Source organism: Cebus imitator, unplaced genomic scaffold, assembly GCF_001604975.1.
Source record: "Cebus imitator isolate Cc_AM_T3 unplaced genomic scaffold, Cebus_imitator-1.0 Scaffold164, whole genome shotgun sequence".
In the NCBI taxonomy this organism is placed as follows: Eukaryota; Metazoa; Chordata; class Mammalia; order Primates; family Cebidae; genus Cebus; species Cebus imitator.
This window is the reverse complement of record NW_016107479.1, coordinates 4,299,351-4,308,622: the sequence shown is the minus strand read 5'-3', so window position 1 is coordinate 4,308,622 and position 9,272 is coordinate 4,299,351.

The window sequence follows — 9,272 nt, the reverse complement described above, 5'->3', positions numbered from 1 at the left end:
TGCCATCTCTGTTTGTTGATTGGCTTTACCCAAAGGAAAAATAAACTTTCTCATGTCTTCTTGGCAAGGGGTAGCTTTTCAGTTTGGAGCAAGATATACACAAATGATATACAACAAAGTTAGGCTCCTACTGTCCCATAAAGACTGGGCTAGGGCTCATTGATGATTATGTTACTCCCTAGTCTTTGATAAAAGGACATCTCTGGGATGTGAAACTAATGAGAAGCTTTTAAAAAATATTTACAGCTCAAAGGAAAAAGAAAATTTAAGTGACAAAGTTTTTAAAGAAAATTATCTAAGAGGTAAGGGGCTAGAGTCAGAAAGAAGTCTGTATGAAAGTTAAGGCCTTCTTTGTCAGCGTTTTATATTATGAAATGTAGCATTCTGTATAATATGAATGAGGTAAGAATAATTCCAACATGTGTATTGCTATTTATTATTCATATTTTTTTGCATGAACTATTCATTGGAGTTTCATCATCCACATTTTGGTATAGCTATTATTATTTTCAGAATTAATTTACAGATAATCATTTTAAGAACAGAAAAGTGAAAGAAAAGATTCTATAACTCAGGCAAGACAGAACTAGCAATTAAGTTCAGGTCTCCTGATACCAAGTACTGTCACTAGTCACTTATGCATGAAAAAGTAATCAAGGGAGTATAATCTCCCAGGCATTATCCTAACTTTTGGGATTATAATCATAAACAGTAGTGCCAAACATGACCAGCATTTGACAGACCCTCAATAAACCTCTGTAACATGGGAAAAAATGGGACTCTCCTTTAAAAAAGAAGGAAAAAAAAAAAAACTGAGAGTAACTTTGGTAGACATTTTAATGCAAGTCAAGTAGATTTACAATTTACAAAAATGTTATAAAGTGTAAGATGGCTCATTGCTATAATTATTGTCCTGTGATTGCTTAATTCATTTTTTCCTAAACAAAGCTTAGACAACTGATTTCATATTTCTCTTAATTTCATAAAAATTAATTGATGAAACTGCAACGGAATATCACAAAAGAATTATTCTCCTTACTACTTGTAAAAAACATTGACATGTTTAAATTTTTTGCTTTTTAAAATTATTTTAAAAATTTTAATAGATTCACAAGGTAGAAGTGCAGTTTTGTTAAATGGATATACTGCACAGTGGTGAAGTCTGGGCTTTTAGTGCAACCATCACCTGAACAGTGAACACTGTGCTCAATAGATAATTTTTCAACCCTCACCATCTTCTAAAACTTCCCACTTTATGACTTTCCACTGTCTATTCATATTATCCATTGTTTAGCTCTTATAAATGAGAACATGTGGTATATAGGTTTCTATTTCTGACTTATTTCGCTTCGGATAGTGGCCTCTAGTTCNTTAGTGCAACCATCACCTGAACAGTGAACACTGTGCTCAATAGATAATTTTTCAACCCTCACCATCTTCTAAAACTTCCCACTTTATGACTTTCCTCTGTCTATTCATATTATCCATTGTTTAGCTCTTATAAATGAGAACATGTGGTATATAGGTTTCTATTTCTGACTTATTTCGCTTCGGATAGTGGCCTCTAGTTCCATTCGTATTGCTGTAAAATACTTGATTTCATTCTTTCTTATGGATACATGGCATTCCACGGTATGTGTATACCACAGTTTCTTTATCCAATCATTCATTGATGGATGCCTAGATTGATTCCATGACTTTGTTGTTGTGAATAGTGCACAATAAACATAAAAATATAGGTGTATTTTGGTATAGTGACTTATTTTACATTGAGTAGATATCCAGTAGTGGGATTGTCGAATCAAATGACAGTTCTATTTTTAGTTCTTCAAGTAATCGCCATACATTTTCTACAGAGGCTGTACTAATTTATATTCCCACCAACAGTGCATAAGTGTTCCCTTTCCTCCACATCCTCAACAATATCTGTTATTTTTTGACTTTTAAATAGATATTCTGATTGATGTAAGGTGGTATCTCTTTGGGTTTTTTTTTGTTTTTGTTTGAGACTAGGTCTGACTTTGTTGCCCAGATTGGAGTGCAATTATGGCATCTCAACTCACTGAAATCTTCACTTCCTAGGCTCAAGCAATCCTCCCACCTCAGCCTCCCAAGTAGCCGCAACTGCAGGCATGTGACACCACATCCAACTAATTTTTGTATTTTTTGTAGAGACAGTGTTTTGTCATGTTGCCCAGGCTGGTCTTGAACTCCTGGGCTCAAACAATCCTCCCACCTCAGCCTCCCAAGTGCCGAGATTACAGGCATGAGTCACCACACCCAGGATCACTGTAGTTTTAATTTGCATTTCTCTGATGACTAGTGATACTGGTTATCTTCTTCATATGTTTTTGGCCATTCATATGTCTCTTTTTGAAAAATATCTGTTCATGTCCTTTGCTCATTTTTTAATGAGGTTGTTTTTTTCTTGTTGAGTTGTTCGAGTTCTTGTAGATTCTAAATATTAGTCATTTGTCTAATGCATAGCTTGCAAAATTTTTTTCCCATTCTGTATGTTGTCTTTTTACTCTGCTGTTTATTCTTTTGCTTTACAGAAGTTTTTTAGTTTAATTACATTTCATTAATCTCTGTTTTTGTTGCATTTACTTTTGAGGTCTTAGCATAAATTCTGTGCCTAGGCCAATGTTTTGAAATTTTTTCTAGATTTTCTTACACAGTTTTAGAATCTCAGGTATTACATTTAGACTTTAACCTGCCTTGCATAACATTTTTGTATATGGTGAGAGATCAGGGTTCAGTTTTATTCTTCTACATAAGGCTGTCCAATTTTTCCAGCACCGTTTATTGAAGAAGGTATCCTTTCCCCACTATATATTTTTGTCAACTTTGTCTAAGATCAATTGATTGTACATATGTGGCTTTATTTTTGGGCCCTCTATTCTTTTCTATTGATCTATGTATCTATTTTCATACCTGTACCATGCTGTTTTGGTTACTAGCACTTTCAAGTTATGTAATATTATGCCTCCACCTTTTTGTTTTGTTTAGAATTGCTTTGGCTATTCAGGCTTTATTCTGGCTCCCTATGAATTTTAGGACTTTTTTTTCTAATTCCATGATAAATAATGTTGGTAGTTTTATAGGAATTGCATTAAATCTGTGTAATGTTTTGGGTAGTATAGTTATTTTAATGATATCAATTCTTTCAATCCATGAGCATAGGATGTTTTACCATTTGTTTGTGTTATTCTCAATTTTTTCATCAGTGTTTTCTGGTTCTTGTAGAGCTCTTTCACCTCTTAGGTTAAATGTATTCCTAGGTATTTTATTTTATTTTTGTAGCTATTGGGATATAATGAGATTACATGGGGTTGAGTTTTTGATTTGGTTCTCTGCTTGAATGTTATTGGCGCATAGAAATGCTATTGATTTTGTATACTGAAACTTTACTAAAGTCATTTATCAAATCTGCATGTCTTTTGGGGGAATCATTAGGGTGTTCCCAGTATAAGATTGTGTAATCAGCTAACAAAGACAATTTGTGTTCCTCTTTTCCTATATGGATGCCTTTTATTTCTTTTTCTTGCTTGATTGCACTAAGATTTCCAGTATGATGGTAAATAGGAGTGGTGAAAGTGGGCATTATTGGCTGTTCCAGTTCTTAGGGAGAATATTTTAACTTTTCCCATTCAGTGTGAAGTTGACAGTGGATCTGTCATATAGATCTTTTATTATTTTGAGGTACGTTCCTTCTACGCCTAGTTTGTTGAGGGTTTTTTTTTTTTTAAATCATGAAGAAATCCTAGGCTTTATTTATCTATTGATATGAACAGATGATTTTTGTTTTTAATTATTTTTATGTGGTGAACTCATTTATTGATATGTGTATGTTGAACCATCTTTGCATCCCTGGAATAAAACCTACTTGATAATGGTTTACTATCTGTTTGGTATGCTATTGGATTCTGTTTGCTAGTAATGTTGTTGAGGATTTTTGCATCTATATTCACCAGGGATATTGGTCTGTAGTTTTCCTTTTTTTTTTTTTTTTGTTTCCTTGTCTGGTTATGGTGTCAGAGAGATACAGGTTTTCTAGAATGAATTAGGGATGAATCCCTTCTCCTTAATTTTTTGGAATAGTTTTAGTAGAATTGGTACCAATTCTTCTTGTATGTCTGTTAGGGTTTAGATGTGAATTTGTTTGGTCCTGGGATCTTTTTCTTGGGAGATTTTTTATTACCTATTCAATCTCACTACTCTCTATTGGTCTATTCAGGATTTTTATTTCTTTTTGGTTAATTATCAGGAGGTTGTATGTTTCTAAGAATTTATGCATTTTCTCTAGATTTGCTAGTTTGTGAGTTTAGAGATGCTTGTATTTTGGTGGTATCATTTGTAATGTCTTCTTTTTCCTTTCTGCTTGTGCTTATTTGAATCTCCTCTCTTTTTTCTTGGTTAATCTAGCTAGTGATCAATTAGTTTTGTTTATCTTTTCAAGTAACTAATTTTTTGTGTCATTGGTTTGTTGTATTCTTTATTTTCTCTCAATTTCCTTTAGTTCCACTCTGATCTTTATGTCTTTTCTTCTGCTAGTTTTGGTTTGGTTTGTTATTGTTTTTGTAGTTCCCTGAAATTCCACATTAGCTTGTTATCATGTGATCTTTCTATTCTTTTGATGTAGGCATTGAATGCTATAAATGTCCCCTTAGCACTGCTTTTGCTGTATCGAAGAGGTTTTGGTATGTTATGTTTGTATTTTCATTTGTTTTATTATTTTTATTTCTATCTTAATTGTATTGTTTACCCAAAAGTCATTCAGGAGCAAGTTGTTTAATTTCCATGTATTAGTATCATTTTGAAAATTGCTGTTGGTATTGATTTCTAGTTTCATTACACTGTGGTATGAGAAAAAAACTTTATTATTTTGATTTTTTTGAATTTATTGATATTTGCTTCATGGTCAAGCATACAATCTGTTTTGGAGAATGTTTCATGTGCAGATGAAAAAAATGTATATTCTGCACTTTTGGGGTACAATGATCTGTATATGTCTACTAGGTCCCTTTTGTCTGGAGTCCATTTTAAGTTCAGAGTTTCTTTGTTGATAATTTTCTTGCCTTTAAAAAGTTAATCATGTCCAATTAAAATGATTTTATGACTTGCAATTTTGAAAACATTTATCTATACTGTTTTTGGGGAAAATATGTCTTTTACCTATTGTGCCTTATTACTTAATGCTTTTAACAGTGCTACAAAGATTATCTGTTGCTGTTGCAGTTTGGGTTCCCCAGGTATGCTCTTGCGAAGGTGAAGTAAGGGAACAGGATTAGGCAGAGTGGGATGTTGGGTGAGATGCAGTCACAATGATGATTTCAGCCCGCCACAAGGAGCTAGGCAGCTGTAATGGCTCTTCGAAGTTGTCCTGCATTGTGGTGAGAATGGGCCTTTTTATACTAGAGCAGACCAGTCACTGTATGCAAGACATCCTAGGAGAATGGGAAATAATATTGATGAAGCAGCTGTTTCAAGTCAAGGGCTATTTCTTAAGAGGGTTGACAGATCAAACCATCAATTGGAAGCACCATCTTCCAATGGTGTGTAGAATATAACTTTCAGTCATTAACAAAGATTAGGATCACGTATCACAGCAGCCAGTGTAATTTGATTTATTAGATATACAGACACTGCTATATATTTGTAACAACTACTACTGAAATATAAAAAAATTCTGTTGCTTCAACTCATGGATTCACTTATGTTGAAACTCTAACTCTTAATGTGACTGCATTTGGAGATAGGTGATTTAAGGAGCTAAATAAATTTAGTGAGATTATATGTGTGAATCTCTAATCTAACACGACTGGTATCCTTACAGTGAAAGGAAGGCACATGAGGAGTGTGCCCACACAGAGGAAAGGTCAGATGAGAACACAATGAGTGGGTGGCCACCTGCAAGCCAGGAATAGAGACTTCAGCAGAAAAAAGGGCTGGCACCTAGATCACTGTGAGAAAACACATTTCTGTGTTTAAACTACCCAGTCTGTGATATTCTGTTATGGCAACCCAGGAAGTATGTTAATAATATATCATGTTAATGTAATACAACTGGTAATATTATATTACTGGAATTTTGAAAACCATTGCTTCAGAGAAAGGCCTCAAATTAGGCTAAGCATGTAACAAGTGACCTCACATGTATAAGGATTATAGAGTTTTATACTTCCCTTTAAACTGCATTCTTAGATTTATATATATTCAAAGTTAAAGCAAACAAGATATACATTGTCAGATATTTCTAGAACCTTTTGTTATTTCCTGAGAAGGTCAAATATTTTCTTACTTCTTTTGCTCCTTATTTAGAAGATAGAAACCAACACACCAAGAACTTGCCCTGAAGCTTATAATATATCTCCATCTATATCCTCCTTTTGGCAAGCAATTATAAATCATGAGGGGATATAATCAATGTAGAAACAGCATATGACTTGAAATTACAATGCCCAGGATTAAGTCTGGATTGTTCCATGCTACTCTGGGTGAGCTATCTACATTTAATAAGTTACAGTTTATTTCGTGTAACCTGAGTCTTCTAGTGGGCTGCATAAATTTAATGAGTAAAGACAAGTAAGCAAATAAGTAATACTTACTGTGTTCTTAAAATGTACAAAATACTCTTCAGAATCCTTAATGTGTCCTCATTTAATTATTATAATTCTATGTTATGTACTGTCTTATTTTAGAGATGAAGAAACAGAAGTTTAGAAAATTTAATATTATCAATGTTATATAACAAATACTTGGTGGAGCCAGCCTCCAATTCTACGTGATTTGTTTTCATAGCCTGTAGTGTTAATCCCTCTCCCATTGTGACAGTTAATTTTAGGGATTCATGGCACTAAAGGATACCCAGATGGCTGGTAAAACATTATGTTTGGTTATATCTGGAAGGCTATTTCTGAAAGAAATTGGCATTTGAGTCAGTGGGCTGAGAAAGACCCATCCTCACCCAATCAACTGAGGGCCCAAATAGAACAGAAAGTCAGAGAAAAGGTGAAATTTCTCTCTCTCTTTGTCTCTCTGTTTTGGAGCTTGAAAATATATTTTCTCTGTTTTTCAACATCAGAAATCCAGGTTCTCTGGCCTTCAGACTTCAAGACTTGCATGGCTCTCCTTACCCCCAGCGGCCCTCCATCTCGGGTTTGAGCCACACTACTGGCTTCCCTGATTTACCAGCTTACAAAGGATGTATCAGGGAACTTTTCATAATGACATGAACCAATTTCCATAATAAATCTCTCCTTTCTGTCTCGCTCTCTCTTTCTCCCCAGCCTACTGGTTCTGTTTCCCTAGTGAAATCTAACTAATACATCCATGTGTTATCTGACAAGAAAAGTAAAAATAATAACAAATTTCACTCTTATTACAGTAATCATTTTTAAGACATTAATTTCAAATTCCCTAACCACACAATTTTAAGCTCTAATTTCATAATAGTCTCTGTTTTGATTCATGCCTAGAATTGTGTTAAGAAATTATATTTGAAGTTGAAAAAGTAACAGCTCCCAGTTTAGACAATATGAAGAATTTTGTCTACTTGTATTCTGTGCCTTTTCATAACCCAAGTTAAATATTTAGAATCAGATTATATGTTGCAGAGAGAAAGAGAGAGAAGGAAAAAAATCTCATCTAGTGGTATAAACATCATGTACCATAAATGACCAGTAAAGAACTAACATTGATGCCAGAAATAAATACATATTTTTCAATTGATTGAATATAAGGATAAATAAAGTTCAATTACAAAAGATTATTATGAATAAAATGTTAGCAATAGCAAAATATGAAAGAGAAAATGGCTTTCTATGTTCTAATTATTATTTAAACAAAGCACAATATTGCAGTGACATGTTGAACTAATAGCTTTAAAAATGTAATACTTTAGTTTTCATTGTATTTTTAAAATTATATGTCCATACATTGCTAAATAATAGTTAAGAGGAGAATGGATTGGATGGTCATGTACTAAGAGAGAAATACATTATACATTAATCTTTATCACTGGAGATAAAGCAGTAGGATATATAAAATCAATCTTGGTGACCAACAGTGTAATTAGAAGCCTCTTTAGTCCCCAAGGAGTTTATAATCCCATTAAAGAGATAAGACATGCTTGTATGAATAAAGGACTTAAAATAGAAGGTACTATATATAAAGGTGCAGAGGGTTATATTAAGTGCCAAAGTGCCATGAGTTCAGAGGAGGATTCTGTTGCGTTGGCCGACCTCGAACAATGGGTAGAAACTGAGCAGAAAAGAAAATGCAAGGTGCAGCATGTGGAGAAAACACATGAGAAAAGTATTTTTAGAGACAGACAGGGGTTTTTATATTTGATTCTAGTAATATTTCTTGAAACATAGTGTTTATTAAGAGTAAGTGGGAGGTAAAGTGGGAGGGGTATTTAGAGAGGTGAGACCAATCAGCCTTGACCAGATAGGATTTCCACTCTGGAAATATGAGAAATACAGATACAAAGAAAGTTTCCTGGAACATGAGTCACAAGTATCTGAGAAAATGTTGTCACAAGTCAACAGAAGTCTTGTTCCAATGCACAGTTGCCAAGATCATACTGAGCTGTGGAAGGTGAGGTTATAGTAATGTGAGATTCTGTGACACTACAAAGGCAACGAAGCGTGCTAACAGGAGTTTTGGCTTTGTAGAGTTAGGAATCATTATCTGTACAGAGAAAAAATGTCCCTTGGGAGGGCACAACCCCCGTCCTCAGGTCCAGGAAAGATATGGCTTAAAACTCTTCATAATGAAATAAAGAAGGTTTCCTGTATACAAATAAAATATGCTGTTTCTGGTTTCATGCTATAGTTTATTTTAGAATGTAAGCTGGGAAACACTACCAACCTCACTGAAAAAGCAAAGCTGGAAAAATAGAGCTTCTTTAGAACAGGAATAACACAAAAGCCCCAGTTGGTTTTCTATCTCTTCCCAAGGGATTTGTTTAGATATATTGCAATCAATACCATAAGACAATCCAGAGCTTGCTAAAGAGGATTGATTAAACTGTACATGATTTTTAATGAAAATATACCTATCTAGATGGATAACAATCTGGTGGCATTAAACTTGTAAAGGCACTTCAAAGGTAAAGAATAAAAGTTCAATTCCAAGTAGTAAATTAAAACACAACAATGAATGCTGTCTGCTAAAGGAGACCCAGATTTTTCAATTAGGAATCTCTGGAAGTTATTAACCCTCAGATCTTTTTGGCTCAGTAGACACAAAGCTTTGCACTTACAGAA